This window comes from Tachypleus tridentatus, chromosome 3 (assembly GCF_004210375.1).
Source record: "Tachypleus tridentatus isolate NWPU-2018 chromosome 3, ASM421037v1, whole genome shotgun sequence".
In the NCBI taxonomy this organism is placed as follows: domain Eukaryota; kingdom Metazoa; phylum Arthropoda; class Merostomata; order Xiphosura; family Limulidae; genus Tachypleus; species Tachypleus tridentatus.
In genome coordinates, this window is record NC_134827.1 from 31,622,390 (window position 1) to 31,639,745 (window position 17,356).

Genomic DNA, 17,356 nt, shown 5'->3' on the forward strand with positions numbered 1-17,356 from the left:
TAAATATTCGTCCATAGAGCAGCCTTCTGATGTTATTGAACATTACAAACGTGTTATTAGCGTCGCATTTGGAGAAGTGTCGCTCACGGGCGGCAGTTGCAATTTCTATGCCTTTAGTTGTGTTTGCAAACTTTCAGAGAATAACTGAAAATTGGAACTGCGCGCGACTGTCAGTCCGCAGGGAATTGGAAAACAGTTAGCTAACAACCGCTGTCAAAAAGTAACTCCAAAAGTTAGTTTCCACTTTGAGAGATAGTAAGAATAGAATTGTCATCGGGAAGAAGAAATGAAAAATAAAACGTAACGTGACAGAACTTTATTACACTCATTACACGTCTTTAACTCGTAATTTGGTAAAAGGGCATCGCTGAAAGTGGTCTTAAACCACAAAAAGAAAGACTTAACAGTGTTCGGATTTTAACGTGGACAGTACCCTTACAGTTTTAGTGAAAGGACAACACTGAATGTGGTCTTGAACTATAAACCAAACCTACGAAGCTTGAAACTCTTTTGAAAATAATTAGTTAAGAATATTTATAAATGTTTCAAAGTTTGTACGTAATTAAACTACAGGAGGTCGAATATTGCCCGGAAGCCGAAACGAGAGAGTTTTTGGAAAAGTTTCAACTATTAACTTTAAACGTGGTCATCACCACGTCTCGTGATTAAGCGTCTCGCGACATTTGTATTCCAAATTAATGCTCTAGTAATTGATCCAAATGTTTTAATCCACGAGAAGTTCTTAACAGATCTCGTTAGCTAACAGCTCGAACTAAGACAGTGATTCATGGCTCTTTGTCAACTCTCCTGTCACAAAACAGTAAACATTTGTTAGTAAGAGAGACCTCGATAAGTAGTGTCAAATAACGTACTGTTTATTTTGTTCTTACACTTCAATACATAAAACATGAATTAGAATTCCTTAACTCACGGTTTTATGATATGTGATTCAGCCAATCAGAGGAACACTTCGTAACATCGGGGTTTATTTTAAGTACTATTGGTTTTTAAAACTTTTACGTAATTGACATTTGAAACCATCGGTAGTTGATAAAACTAATTGACGAAAAGTAAGTTAGTTGTGAAACTACAACTGACGTTTTTTTTTTTCCACTTTTGTTAAAACGTTTAATCTTTTCCTCGCATAATTGTTAGTGGATCTTGATCGGTAAACAGTTTTTAAATATAATTAACAGAGGTTTATCTGAGTCCCGAAGTATCCTATCTTACTGACTGCTGAAATCCTACAATTGGTTGCATATTTTACAGGTCGTGACTACTCATACCAAGTTATTTTAAACACGTCACTTTTAAGGTTCCTAAGTTTGTACTTAAATTTTTATGTTGTTTCTCATAATTGGAAGGGTGACATTAGCTTTGTCTTTGTCCGTTTCTTGAATATCTTCTGACCCTCCTTAACCTTCTTGTTACATGCAACCAGTGGGTTACGGCGTTCGAATCCCCGCCGCACTAAACATGCTCGCCCTCTCAGCCGTGAGGGTGTTATAAGTGACGGTTATCCCACTATTTGTTGGTAAAAAAAAGTATCCCAAGAGTTGGCGGTGGGTTGTGATGACTAGCTACCTTCCCTCTAGTCTTACACTGCTAAATTAGACACGGCTAGGGCAGATAGTTTCGAGTAGCTTTGCGCGAGATTCAAAAAACAATACATGCAACCCGCGTGGTCCTTCTGTTACGAAACTTGAGTCTGCACCTGCATGGCGTTCTCCTGTTGTGGAACCCTCCTGATCCTGCTGTTGTGGAACCCTCTTGTCTTCCAAAGAAAGTCGTATTTTGTGCAGATTTCCTTACATTTCAGACACAGTTTACAGAACGAAATAGTTTATTAAGTCCAGATTTAAAGAAACTTTCATAAATTATTCAACGCACGTTATCTTCCGTAACAAAACATTGCACAGTTTCACAGTATATGTGCAATATAACACCATACTGCAGTAGCCATACGCGTACGCGGTATGAACGCTGCAATTTCTTTAGTACTTATTTACCCCATCTAATAAAACTGTGTATACAAAATGTTTGTTTTAATGCGCCACCTGATGTGTGTCATCCTTTTTTCTTATTCTGATTTTTGGTGGGTTGAGTCTTTCAGGCTTAGGTTACTTTTCTTCCAACCTAATTAGACAACAGTACTTATTATATAAGACTTAGATAATCTTTAATAAAGTCGTAAGAGTCCAAATTAATAAAAACTTGTTAACAGAAATATTAACATAAAACTAATTTATAATTGTGTGTAATATAAAATACGTATCTGGCACGTGCGGAACAGGCAAGTGTGAAGTATACGATAAATACGCGGTAAGGACATCAGCGAAACTACGTTTATTATTTTTAAGAACCGCAACTTAAGTTTCAATAATTAGCTTTCACCACTCAGCATTATTTTAAATTGCTCTTATTGAAATATTCCAAAACTTAAAACATACAAGTGACGACAGTGTTAGTGTTGCGTTAAGTTCATTTTTAGGAGTTCAAAAAGGTTAAATTTAATTGTGTGAAGGTCGTATTATTAAACAATGAAAGTACATTCTCTAAGAAATATTATTATAAGCGAAAAAAAAAAAAAACAACCGCGGGAGTGGAACCCAGGACTTTCGGATAATAGGTACCAATTCAATAGTACGAGTCATCTCTGTTTCACCTCACTCATGAGGCTTCTTAACGCCGAGTTTGATACCTCGTGCCACTTCGTGTTATTATGATCTAGCAAATACGGCAGTGATTTGCTACTGCCCATCCAAAACATAGAAGTCTGGCTAGGCTTCTATATTCAGTTATTACTTTGTGAAGCTTATGCTACGAATCAATAAAAGTATAATTTCAGTAGTTTATGTATTGTTGTTTTTAAACTAGAACACCCTTTTTATTTCGTAAAAAGCTACACAAATGTTATCTGTGTATATTCGTCATTAACAAGCAAGAGGGAGGACAGATATCCAACACCATCCATCGTCAGGTCTCGTCTTATTGGATGACAGGATTTTACTGTCAGCACCACAGCGCAAAAAGTGTGTCAACGTGCCGAGCTTGTTTTTGCTGCAAGGAATCGCGAACCATGAATCTTTAGATTCGTAGTACAGGCGTCTTAATTACTAGGTGACATCTCACCCGAGGGAACAAAGTGGAAGTGGGACAGTGGGCGTTTATGATATGGTACTTGTAATGTTTATAAAACCATTTAATGGTTAGGTAAAGGGTATCGTTTATAAATAAAAAAAACTATCATTCTTATAAACTCAAGGTACTCGTATGGCTAACTTGTTAATTTTTTAACGTAAATCACCTCTCGTCTCGTTCTAGTGTTGTTACATTAAATCGACTGAATTATAAATAAATTAATTTTCATCGCAACAATCCTATCTACTGCCATCCCTAATTTGCATTACAGACCTCAAGAAATATAAGCAGACTTCAGCAACTTACCATTCACTCAAGTGATTGACAGTCACTCTTAACACATCCACACCAAGTGAAAACATTTAGTGATTAGCAAGGAGTTCCGTCTGAGCCCACTGAGGAGTATGGTGTACCATTCACTGAAAATTCATTAAGTTAAGTGTTTTTGTTTTCAATTTTTCACCAGTTTATTTTCACCAGTTAAATAAAATTCAGTTTAATTGCTTAATGTTTCAGACTGAAAACCGAACCATTTGTAAAAATAAACGTGCCAGTTTGTGGAAAGTGTGGAAATTAGTTTATGTCCGTAAGTGAATGAAGCAAAAACAATTAATTGTTAAAGATCGTATCACGACTGGATCTGGAACAGATTTTAACGACTAAACTTGTATCAGTTGACGCAGTAATTTTTTAACAACCAAAGAAATAACATTTTTATTACCAATTCTCTACAATACATAAAATAAATAGACCTGTTTAGAAGTTTCAATTTGAATCTAAGAACTAGATTTGTTTCTCCAGAAATGTAAAACATTGATGTGTGCCAGTATTAGATAGTTAACGAATTATTGAGTGAAACGCTAATTCATAAACCCAAATACATCGTTTGGTTGTTTTGTTAAGGTGATGTGGTACACAATAAACAAAATAAAAATGTATTGGTGTTTAGTGCTCGAAAGCTGTATTATTTCAAGCATTTTCTTTGTTTTTTTGTTTTTTTGTTTGTTGTTAGGACCAAAGCTGCACAAAGCTTTCTGTTCTGTGCTAACTAGAGGTTTCAAAACCCTGTTTTGTTTTTCGTTATAAGTTTTCAGACTTTTTGCTGTACAACTCTGAGAGGGAAGGCATTAACTTTGGGAGAAGTGTTTCCAAAGTAATGAAATTGTGTCCGAAATTTATACACAGTTTAAGTACAGTTTTAAGTTAGAAAATGAAGTATCACACAATTCCCTCCCAAAACAACAACACCACCAAACAAACATTAACGAGTATATAAACGATTAGATAAAAACCGTGTAATATACCTAAGTGGTTAATCTAAACGTACGAAAAGCTTGTATTTACCAGGTTTACATGCCGGAAAAAACGTTTATATCTTTGTTTGTGGCATGGCCGGGTGGGTGGTAAGGGCGCTCGACTCGTAATCTGAGGGACTCGGGTTCGAATCCTCGTCACACCAAACATGCTCGCCCTTTCAGCCGTGTGGCGTTATAGTATGACGGTCAATCCTACTATTCGTTAGTAAAAGAGTAGCTTAAGAGTTGGCGGTGGGTGGTGATGGCTAGCTGCCTTCCCTCTAGTCTTATACTGCAAAATTAAGGATGACTAGCGCAGATAGCCCTCGTGTAGCTATGCGCGAAATTCAGGCTAAATCGTATTAAAATAATTACGTCTAAAACCAGAGGGCGCTATTATTCAAAACTGAATTATCTGATTGATTTCTGTTTGAGAGACGAATCGTTACACGCGAGTGATCTTTAATTCTATAATTGTTTCATGTGAAATACCAACGTTTAGCTCCGAGTCGTAGGTCAGAGTGACCATTGCCACGTCATTTTGACGTGTCAATCTTGAACATCTGTCTACTCGTTTTGCTTTTGTTGAGTCATCGTAATTCGACTTTATATTCAGTATGCCATAAAAAAATACGCACAGAACGCCTAATCTGTCCAAAAAGGGTCATCTAATCCCTGGAAAGAGATATCTGATTCATCACACGTTCCGTCATAGATGAAGCATTATTGGCTCCACAAACAAAAGTCGTGGCGTCTGGCGACAACAAAAGAGACATCGCGTCTCGTGTGTGCTCTGTTAATGACGTACATTTCACCCCATATACCTTCACCTAGTTTGTTCCCGTGGAGATGTTTCGAAAATACGGGTGTCTGAGTGATCACATCATAAACAGCTGTCACCTGAGTGAATACTATTTCAACCGATTAATTTAGGCTTATGTTGAGTATGAAAGCAATGCTACACCGGTTATCTTTTACGTTTTTATTAATGTCGTGACTTTTGGGGCACACACACCACTGATATTAAAGTTACGAAACAGAATATAGTCCTATTACTCGACGACGAGTGTAATTAATTAATTTACACTTTACACACTTAATTTTCTCGACTTTTTGTAGCTGTTTCACTGATTTGTTTCTAAAGTTTGTTCAAGAAGAACAGAAAAAAAAAACAACGGAAATAGGTTATGAAATAAACGTGCAGGCCAAAGGTTAAAGACACAAACCACATAAGCAGCTGCCTGGTGCGCAAGATAAGATAACGCTAAATCCTACACAGATGTATTTTTTATTCGGATATTTTTATTGTTATGTTTTCGAATACTGCAAGGGCCATTCTTTACATTTAATCAACAAAAATTTTTAACTTCACTGATTTTGTTTTAAGGACCAGTCGTTGACTTCCTACGTCGCTAAGTACATTCAGTTACTTACGATTTAACAACAGTTGTTGGTCACAAGTACCCAATGCATCTGCGAACGTTCTTTTAACCAATGTATCGAGTTTTTTTAGTACACAATCGAATGTGAATGGAAAATGAGTTTAATGTAACAAAATGTCTGAATGCATACTTGTTATTCCAAACATCAACACATAAGTTAAAAAACGCCCATTTTCGTAACAAGCCACCAGAGTTTATTATATTACTTCATTGTATGTAATTTTATTTAAACAGCTACAGAAAGTTGTGTCTGCGTGGATCTATTCTTAATTTCGAACTAATAGGCTAGAGGGAAGTTAGTTAATTAACGACAAAACTGTGCTAGAGGGAAGTTAGCTGGCTAAGGACGAAACTAGGCTAGAGGGAGGTCAGCTAGCTGACGACGAAACTAGGCTAGAGGGAGGTCAGCTAGCTGACGACAAAACTAGGCTAGAGGGAGGTCAGCTAGCTAACGACAAAACTAGGCTAGAGAGAGGTCGGCCAGCTGACGACAAAACTAGGCTAGAGGTAAATCAGCTGGCTAACGACAAAACTAGGCTAGAGGGCAGTCGGCCAGCTAACGACAAAACTAGGCTAGAAGTAGGTCAGCTAGCTGACCTCCAACTCTTGTACTGCTCTTCTTTAAGCGGAAAACGAATTTTGATTTTTCTTCTTTTAGTGCCTCTACGTTTCTATCTTCTGAATCGTAATTTTGTGGCACCAGTATGGTGAAACGTAAACCCTCGGATTTATCTTCCGGGCAAGCTAACCACTATTTTACACCCGACAACTCTTTCTTTGTCAAGATTTAGTGAGGATCGTAAAAAAATCCATCAGTATTTCTCTGGTGGTGTTCCGGATTTTAGCCGTGTAAGTTTGTTCCCCTGGTGGACAAGGCAAGTAGCCCAATAAAAACCATTAACTGACAGTAATTTCTCTGGTTTCTACGTATCTGTATTCAATATCGTTTGTCATGATTTAGAAGAATATTGTGCATATACTGAGCAAGTCTGTTAAAATTTACCCCGCCATGGCCAGGTAGTTAGGGCGCTCTACTCGCAATCTGAAGGTTCCGGGTTCGAATTCCATCACACTAAACTTTCAGCAGTGTTAACATTATAACGGTCAATCCCGTTATTCATTGGTAAAAGAGTAACCCAATACGTTATAATATGACAGTCAACCCCACTATTCGTTGGTAAAAGAGTAGCCCAAGAGGTGGCGGTGGGTGATGATGACTAGCTGCTTTCCTTGTAACGTTACAATGTCAAATTAGAGACAGCTAGCGTAGATATCCCTAGTACAGCTTTGCACGAAATTCCAAACAAACCTAACCATTGAAACTTCATGATAAAACTCAAGAAAAAAAGAAACTCTATGATACGTTAAATAAATTGTCATTGGTTATTCTGTTTTCAGATGAGATAGGCATATTTCTCCGAGGTGTTTTGACTTATTATGCGAATTTACACGTACTTCATAATATACAGTAATAGTGAAAATAATAGCTTCATTAAGATCACTGTTTTTTATGCTCTTCGAAAGAACTGGTTTCCTAGGAAGGAACATAATTAGTATTTCTTTTGAATAGACCAGTTACATAAACACATCCAAGTGTCGTTTAGCAAAGTCTGAAATGTTAAATTGGGGTTGATATTTAAAAACAAAAGCTTTAATGTAAATCTTTGCAATTATTTCCAGTCATCTCTGTTTCGGTTGAGATTTTCAACATTCACATTTTTCGATAAGAAATAAATGCATTCTCTCTTTCATTTTAATAAGACAACCAGGGAAAGAGAGAGTTAACAAAAACAACAGCAAAACAATCGACTACTTATTCGGCTGATTAAGTCAAAGGTTATCACTAGGGAAACAACTCAGTCCAGTTACTTCTTTCGCTTCTGAATAGTTCACAATATCACTGCTAGGGTAAATAACGAAGAAAGTACAGCTAATTCGTTTTTTGCTAACTAGGTCGTTAGGTCACGTAAGTTAAAATGATCAAATAGTTGTGGTGGTTTTTAGTATTTTGTGACACATGGGCTAAACCTCGGGTCACAGGTTCTGCAAGTTCAGGCAGAATATCACCAACTTAGTACTGACAACTAAATAAAGGGCACCAATCAGCAGCGTCTGTCGTCTATACAGGGTTGTTTCTTTTTTAACCGAACAGCGAGATGACTGTCACAGTTATAACACCGCCGTGGTTGAAAGTGCAGAACATTTTCTGAAACATATCGGGACACGAACCTGGACCTTCGGTTTTGTAGCGTCATACTCTAGCCATCAGAACAATGTGCAGTACTGAGATCAAAGTTCGGTTATTTCATTCGTTGCTGACTAGGCCATCAGGCCACTGCTGGAATAAATATTAAACGAATACTGTTTTTTCTTTCAATGAAATCAAGAGAATGCTTGTAGAATAAATGTGAAACAAATTCCAAACATTTTTCTTTGATATCGATGGTATAAGAATGTTCCTAATAGAAAGATCTATTAAACACCAATTATTTCTTTCTTACTCTAGTGTATCGTGAGATTATCGCTTGGAGAAAACTGAAACACCAACTATTTCTAATAAGGGTATCGTGAGATTATCGCTAGGAGAAAACTGAAACACCAATCCAATAAAAGGGTATCGTAAGATTATCGCTAGGAGAAAACTGAAACACCAATCCAATAAGGGTATCGTGAGATTATCACTAGGAGAAAACTGAAACACCAATTCAATAAGGGTATCGTGAGATTATCACTAGGAGAAAACTGAAACACCAATCCAATAAGGGTATCGTAAGATTATCGCTAGGAGAAAACTGAAACACCAATCCAATAAGGGTATCGTGAGATTATCGCTACGAGAAAACTGAAACACCAGCTATTTCTAATAAGGGTATCGTGAGATTATCGCTACGAGAAAACTGAAACACCAATCTAATAAGGGTATCGTGAGATTATCGCTACGAGAAAACTGAAACACCAGCTATTTCTAATAAGGGTATCGTGAGATTATCACTAGGAGAAAACTGAAACACCAATCCAATAAGGGTATCGTAAGATTATCACTAGAAGAAAACTGAAACACCAATCTAATAAGGGTATCGTGAGATTATCACTAGAAGAAAACTGAAACACCAATCCAATAAGGGTATCGTAAGATTATCACAAGAAGAAAACTGAAACACCAATCTAATAAGGGTATCGTAAGATTATCACTAGAAGAAAACTGAAACACCAATCTAATAAGGGTATCGTGAGATTATCACTAGAAGAAAACTGAAACACCAATCTAATAAGGGTATCGTGAGATTATCACTAGAAGAAAACTGAAACACCAATCTAATAAGGGTATCGTGAGATTATCACTAGAAGAAAACTGAAACACCAATCTAATAAGGGTATCGTGAGATTATCACTAGAAGAAAACTGAAACACCAATCTAATAAGGGTATCGTGAGATTATCACTAGAAGAAAACTGAAACACCAATCTAATAAGGGTATCGTAAGATTATCACAAGAAGAAAACTGAAACACCAATCTAATAAGGGTATCGTAAGATTATCACTAGAAGAAAACTGAAACACCAATCTAATAAGGGTATCGTGAGATTATCACTAGAAGAAAACTGAAACACCAATCTAATAAGGGTATCGTGAGATTATCACTAGAAGAAAACTGAAACACCAATCTAATAAGGGTATCGTGAGATTATCACTAGAAGAAAACTGAAACACCAATCTAATAAGGGTATCGTGAGATTATCACTAGAAGAAAACTGAAACACCAATCTAATAAGAGTATCGTAAGATTATCGCTAAGAGAAAACTGAAAAAAAAAATCCATTACTTTTTTGCTGCTAAAGAACTTTCTTAAGAAAGTGATAAAACAAGACTTCGAGCTTTTTTTATTAAATCTTTAAGAGTTTGAAATTGGCAAGTTTTATCCACCTGCTTTTAGCAGAATTTCGTGTGAATCTACGAAAAACCAAGACCTCTGATTGTTGGTTGAACTGGTTGTTTGAAATCATTTACATTTCAGGTTTACTTTAATAATTGTCCATATTTCATTCGAGAGGATAGCAGTAATTACGTTTTCCGCACAAAACAGTGACGCTTGTCTTCTAAAATCAAAGTAACTAACGAAACTCGAGTCATGAACCCAACACTTTAAATCAACTCTTCCTGTATTGACTGACTGACTGAGAAAAGTATGTGTGATTGGTGAATCGCTTGACGTACAAACATTTGGGTAACCTACTGTACGCAGGACGCTGTAACTCGTTTGTGCTAACATTCAAAGAAGTAATCGTTAGAGAACTTGCAGTAAAATGATCTTCTGACGTCATGTAATAGTGCTTATCGTATAACATTAGCATTTTCCCATTCTTGCCAAGTGAGAATTCCATGAAAGATGCCAAACAATGATAAATGCTCACGCAGTTAAAGTCCTACTAATTTTTAACAGTTCCTAGTTTTCTTTCCTTCGAACAGTTCTAAAATGCTAAAATTAAATAACTAGAGGAAATACAAGAAAAAAAAACGAACTTTTTTTCACTGCGCAGGCGCAGCGTGCACCCGCCTACGTTGAGTCACCCAATCGCTCACTGAGGCTTAAAACGGCGACCACTGCCGTGTTTCACATGCATTCAACTGTCCTAGACTGTGAGCAAGGGTCAAATCCGGAATCTGTTCCAGCTAAACTTTCCTCTGCTTTGAACGTGAACCCGAGCGAACACACCTGGGTCAGCGCCATCTTAAAACTCTCTTTCTCCGTGAAGAAAATTCTTGGTAAGTCTTACGGATATCGAAGAAAAAATTTGTAGCATTTAGAGTTCGAACTTAAATTTCTAATATGCCAATACACACGAAGTAACCTAATTTTCCGCAAAGTCTTTCTTCGTTTCCATCATGCAACAAATAACTCTCTCTCAAAGCAACTCAATCACTTTGACACACCGTTTCTCAATGGTGTTCGTAACTTAGAATCAAAATATCTGTTTCCTTGGTTGACAGAGAAGAAGTTGATACATCATATGAACCAGTGAGATTACTCCACGTTTTTCAAATCTAGCTTCACTCAGAAGAAACACACGTCTGACAATGTAAAAATAAAAATAAGGTCGGTTACCCTAAAGTTTGTATCTTGTTCTTGTGATAACTTGTTTACACACGCACACAATATGCAATATTTCTCTTAGAATAATTAAGAATCAGAAAATTGTCACTACGAAACAAACTCGATAATGTGAGCTTTATTGAAAGGCAGGTATTCCTTCTTCGAACGTAATATGAGTAGGAACTCAATAACCTGAGTGTTTTTGGAAGGCAGACCATTTTTCCACTTGCATTGTCTACTAAAATACAATAAGTATTGTAAAGAAAAGGTAAATGAAGTAAGTATTACTTTGGAGCAGAATGAGGCTTAGTGATTGGTGTTGTGAACTGTAAATTTGAATTTCTTCAGTTATTCTAAAGTTGCTAGTAACAACAGCCGTGCTTCTCTGTTTGGAGCTTTGTGTGAATTATAAGAGTGACAATCAAATACTAGTATGTAATCTGACACGTGTAGCCCAGGGTTTAGGTTTTGTACAATTTTGTTTGTTTAATGTTTTCAAATGAAGGAAATATTTTTAACTGGTTTGTGCAGACCTATACCATTCTATAGTTTTCTTATCGGGTTCCTTTTATGGGAATTTGTTTCTTTGGTTAGCTTAGCAATACGTATAAAGATTTATGATGCTTATAATCGGGTTTCGGTACCCATTGTGGGGATAGAACAGATAGTCCAATGTAAAGTTTTTGAGCCAAACAACCATTCAACAATCTGTTTGACTGTGTGTGAGTTCTGTTTATTATTCTTAAATACTCATATTAGTAAGAAACAATTTTACTGTGCCAAATATATGGCACACGATCTGAGGTACCCGATCTTTGTCCGGGTTACGAACTTGAAAAAACGTGTTGGTGGATGCTCTCTTATAAATGGCAAAAGAATCCTAACTTCCACCCAATGTATGTTTAACATAACATTATTACAGTATTCATTGTTAAGTTTTGTTCAAGCTTTTAAGAACTCGGTATGTATATACTTTACGTGGTATACGCTGTACAATGGTCAGGGTGACTTTGTAGGAAGAGGTATGGGATAAAGTAGTGATGGTAGGGAGCTCTGTGTTATCCGCTTTAAATATCTAATTCCTAGTGTCCTTCCACAATGTTTGATATGATTAATCAATTGACGGTCATTGGTCATAGAAGTGTCTTACGGGTCGAAGGTGAAAGGTCACGGGTCAAATAGGAAGTGGGTATAATTCAAGAAACGGCTCTTTACATCACCCTGTAGATGGGGACTGTTGGAGTAGACGCTACAGTTTAGTTGATGTAGCACTGCAGTAATGGCGGCCAATACTTCATAGGGAGTACTATTTCACTCTTTGAGACTCATGAAATGTATGTCCCTCCCACAATGTGTGTTTGTGTTGTTTCTTAGAAAAGAATTGTCGTTTTTGGTGTAAGGATGTTGCGCCATCTGTGAATAAAGTTAACATTAACTTCCGTCAAAATAATAAATATCAATAACATCAGTAATGAACCATCATTAACATGTCTCTTGTTACAAATTATCATCTCGCAACATTTGGTTAAGATTAGGCCAGCCACCTACGAGTAGTTAGATCGCGGACCAACAGACAGACACAGCTCATTGTGCTTTGTATATATATATAAAATATTGCACAAATCTGATGTGAAACAAACAAAATTCAATGTATTCAATATATCTTTCTATATAACAAAGTATTTTTAACAATGAAAACAAGCTGTTTTAATTTTTTATTGTACGCATAAAGGTGCACAAATACCTGTCGGTCCTCTTCCATCGCGGGAATAGAATCATAAATTTATGCATTATAAGCCTACCAAATCATCGCCGAGCCACCAAAGAGGGATATTTTTTCAAATGCGTAACTGGTATGTTTAGCTAATTGTCATAAACTATCCTTGTAAAAAAAAATTTTATTAAAAAATATATCTGTAACTTTCTTGCACTGACGGGATGCTGCAAAGCAGGGGACATGACAAGTTTAGAACTTACTTCTCAGCAAGTTAACTGACCTCAACAAATTATGTATTGCTTCTAAATATAGCAGTGAAACTTACATTAAATACGTTCTTTACTTTGACCTTCGAATTTTCAATATCACTCCTTATACCAATTTCGATTGGATAAAAAGGGAAACATATAATTGAAGTTCAATTTGATCTCCGATTGGATGGGAAGGGGAAAAATAATTGAATTTTAATTTGATCTCCGATTGGATGGGAAGGGGAAAAATAATTGAATTTTAATTTGATCTCCGATTGGATGGGAAGGGGAAAAAATAATTGAATTTTAATTTGATCTCCGATTGGATAGAAAGGGGAAAAAATAATTGAATTTTAATTTGATCTCCGATTGGATAGAAAGGGGAAAAAATAATTGAATTTTAATTTGATCTCCGATTGGATAGAAAGGGGAAAAAATAATTGAATTTTAATTTGATCTCCGATTGGATAGGAAGAGAAAAAATAATTGAATTTTAATTTGATCTCCGATTGGACAAAAGTAAAAGGAACTGTAGTTTAATCTCAGATTGGATAAAAATACACAATTCATTGTAGTTTAATTCGATGTTCGTGCCATGGAAAGCAAACTGTATAGTGGCACCAAGAAGGCGCACTCCATTAATGAGAGCAAATATGTCTATACTGGTAATTACCTTGTCGTGATTGTGTGCTGATGAGAGCAAGTTTGTCTGCACTCGCATGTATGTTGTTGCGATTCCGTGGCTTATCCGTAAGTATGTTAATTGTGGAACAAGACCTCTTTCACGTATCATATATATCGTTTACTCAAGGAGATACAGTAACTAGGTTTAATTAGCAGTTACAGAATAATCTGGCTCAGTAGTAACAGATTGTAAAAGATATTTTTAACCCTAAATAAAGTACGACATAAATCTTCGAACAATTTTTCAGCGTTATGAGGCTAGCGGAGTCACGGAAAGTTACGACGTATTCAGTGGTATAACAACTTTTCATTCTGTCATTAGTTCTATTTTTACCCTACACAAAGTACGATCTACAAATCTTAGAGCAACGTTTCGGTGTTATGAAGTTTACAGAGTCACTGCTCTGCTTATTGAAAACGTCGGTTAGTTTAATGATACAACTTTCACTGTATCAGCTGGTTCAGTTCCAAACACTAATGATTCTGTCAAGTTCTGGGTCATTCTTCATATGGTACGTGAACAACACAGCTTGGTGAAGAGAGTACACACTTAATAAAACATGGTGAGTACATTGTTAAAAATATCATTTCTACGTTCAAGTTAGCGAGTTCAAGGCTAATGGAAACTAATCTGTACATTATAATGACCTGATGTGGACGTAAGTAAAAAAAACTTAGTACAAGGCTAATAGACACTAATCTTTACATAATTATGACTTGATGTGGACGTAAGTAAAAAAAACTTAGTACAAGGCTAATTGACACTAATCTTTACATAATTATGACTTGATGTGGACGTAAGTAAAAAAACTAAGAGAGTACAAGGCTAATAGACCCTAATCTTTACATAATTATGACTTGACGTGGATGTAAGTAAAAAACCTAAGAGAGTACAAGGCTAATAGACACTAATCTTTACATAATTATGACTTGATGTGGACGTAAGTAAAAAAACTAAGAGAGTACAAGGCTAATAGACACTAATCTTTACATAATTATGACTTGATGTGGACGTAAAAAAAAACTAAGAGAGTACAAGGCTAATGAAAACTAATCTGTACATAATAATGACTTGATGTGGATGCGGGTAATAAAAAACGGAAATTGCAGGATATACAGAGTCTGGTACAGTATTTACAATCAAGTTTTGGGCGAACACAAACCTTCAACTTAAAAGCAAATAAATTGAGATTGAAAGAGAAATAATCAAAAGAAGGAAAATGAATCGTTTTGATGAAGTCTTGTCTCGGAAATTTCAGTTTTATTTAGTTAACTCTCACGATGCTTACGATATAAGTAAAGTCCACGTGCCTTTATCAAGATATTACTTAAAATTATTATTTATAACCTATGGTATTTCGAATAGCAAAAAACTACCAATTGATTATGATACATTGAATAGAATTCCAATCAGATGTACGCTATAAATGTCTCTGGAATTTCAGTCATCTGTCATCCAGAAGACGACGAACTATATTACTCGAGTGGAGGTTTATTTTTGTGTCTTACACGTCCTTTAAGACTACGCGATCTTTGTTATAGTAGTGTGTGTGTGTGTTATAGTTCTAACGAGGTAAGTTTAGAACTGGACAAATTCCTTACCTTTAACCTTTATTTTTGACATGCTTTTTAGATTATTATTAAATCACATTACTTTGTCTTGCTACTATAGCGCCACTTGACTACTATAGCACATCATTTTGCCATGCTACTAAAACACGTGACAGTTTGCACGAGCTACAAAAACTTCTGTTTTTCACTCAACGAAGGCCAGGCATCGCCAGATAGTTAAGGCACTCGACTGGTTATCTGAGGGTTGTGGGTTGAATCCCTGTCACACCAAACATGCTCGCTCTTTCAGCCGTGGGGGCGTTATAATGTTACGGTCAAACTCACTATTCGTTGGTACAAGAGTAGCCCAAGAGTTGGCGGTGGGTGGTGATGACTAGCTGCATTCCCTCTAGTCTTACACTGCTAAATTAGGGACGGCTCGGGACACTGGGCTAACAACCTACTCACTTAAATATTTGTTGAAGAATCCGCAAGCGATTGCGGCCCTATATTCCTAGATGGAATGTAATGGTGATAACTAACTATTATATATTGTAAATTTCAACACTGTTGTAATGATTCACTGATCCCTGTTAACGGTTGAATGATAATACATATAATTCTTTAGAATTCTCATATTCTTGTACGAAGGGCACGTCATAAGAGTTCTGCTTGGATGAACTTACTGATCAAAGCTAGGGTCTGAAATAACTGTCATGGTATCCCATGCAATGTCTAACTATATAGAAAGAAGCTAGCAAAACTCTAGCATATAGTACCGGCATATGCTGGAAGAAATAAATTTAAGAGCATTCTACAAATAAACCTTGATGAAAACCTTAATACTATTTTTTTTTTTTTATCAGGTCACTGCTCACAAAGCGTTGAAAATTGTCGGTAGAGCAGATAGTTCTCATAAACGCTTTACGTGATTCTGGTTAGACTCTTTAACAAATTGCTACAGATTTGAAATGGTCCCTAAACACTGTCACGTACGTTCTAGATAGTGAGATAGAAAAGTGTCCACTTCTACGGTAGCAAGAAGACTGAACAGTTACTTCAGTCAAGAGACTGAAATTTGTTAAACAATGGACTGTTGATGATTGGAAAAGAGCGTTATGAAAGGATTAATCCAAGTTTGAAATATTTGGTTCACAGCATAGGTTGTACATCCAGCGGAAGAAAAGTGAAAGATACCTCAATAAATAACGCCTATCATAAAGTATGGGGGAAGAAGTGTAATGATTTGTTAGATATTTTTCTCTGCTGAGGCCACAGGAGATATTTGCAAAACAGATGGAATAATGAACCAGATGAATAATAATTATAATAATAATAATCAGTACCATTGGATACTGATCCGTCATGGTAAATCCACTGATTTGCGTTTTATTGGTTAAATGATTCTACCACCAAGAAAATAACTACTCCAAGCATCCAAACTCTGCAGAAATTACTTAGCTAAGAAAGAAGTTACTGGAATCATCCAATTGATGCAAAGGCCCCCACAGAGCCCTGATCTCAATCCAGTTCAACAGGTCTGGAATTTGATAGATCAAACACTTGACAAATGAAAAGTTACTTCCAAAGAAACTTTTTATGGGGGTGTATCAGACATTTGGAGTATCAGTTTGGTTTGAATTTCACGCCTTGCTACACGAGTGCTATCTGCGCTAGCTGTCCCTAGTTTTGCAGTGTAAGGCTAGAGGAAAGGCAGCTAGTTACAACCATAAACCGCCAACTATCGGACTACTCTTTTACCAACGAACAGTGAGATTGACCGTCACATTATCACGAAAATGCGAGCATGTTTGGTTTGACGGGGATTCAAACCCACGACCTTCGCATTACTAGTCGAATGCCTTGACCACCTGCCCATGCCGGGCCTCATTTGAAGTAAAAGCCAAAAGGATGTGTTGAATAAATATGTTACAATAATGTCCAAAAGACTCTCTCTGGAACAAGATCGTTACTTTAGAGAAGTTTCTGACTTGATGTCTTTCTGATAATTTAAATTTCGCTCTTCTAGTATAATCTAGTTTTGTTTAAAACCATCTTTATAATTTACGAAATAAAAAAAAAAACTGCTATTGTAGTGTAGACCCATTTTTTCAAGGCTACGAAAAGGAATGTGTCAACTGAATAACATCGCTGAAAACATTTATTACCTTAGTAACCCCACT

General features: G+C 36.3%; 1 protein-coding gene across 2 annotated transcripts in view; it reads left to right on the forward strand.

The window, feature by feature from the left end:
* Window positions 1-17,356, forward strand: part of LOC143246640 (uncharacterized) — a 105,020-nt gene that overhangs the window by 25,924 nt on the left and 61,740 nt on the right. Inside the window, exon 1 of one of the 2 annotated variants that reach the window (XM_076493692.1) lies at window positions 10,479-10,642. The exons of the other annotated variant lie outside the window; for it this stretch is intronic. The gene's annotated coding sequence lies outside the window, so the exon portion shown is untranslated. Of the gene's footprint in view, window positions 1-10,478; window positions 10,643-17,356 lie in introns of those variants that run through there. 2 annotated transcript variants of the gene reach the window in all.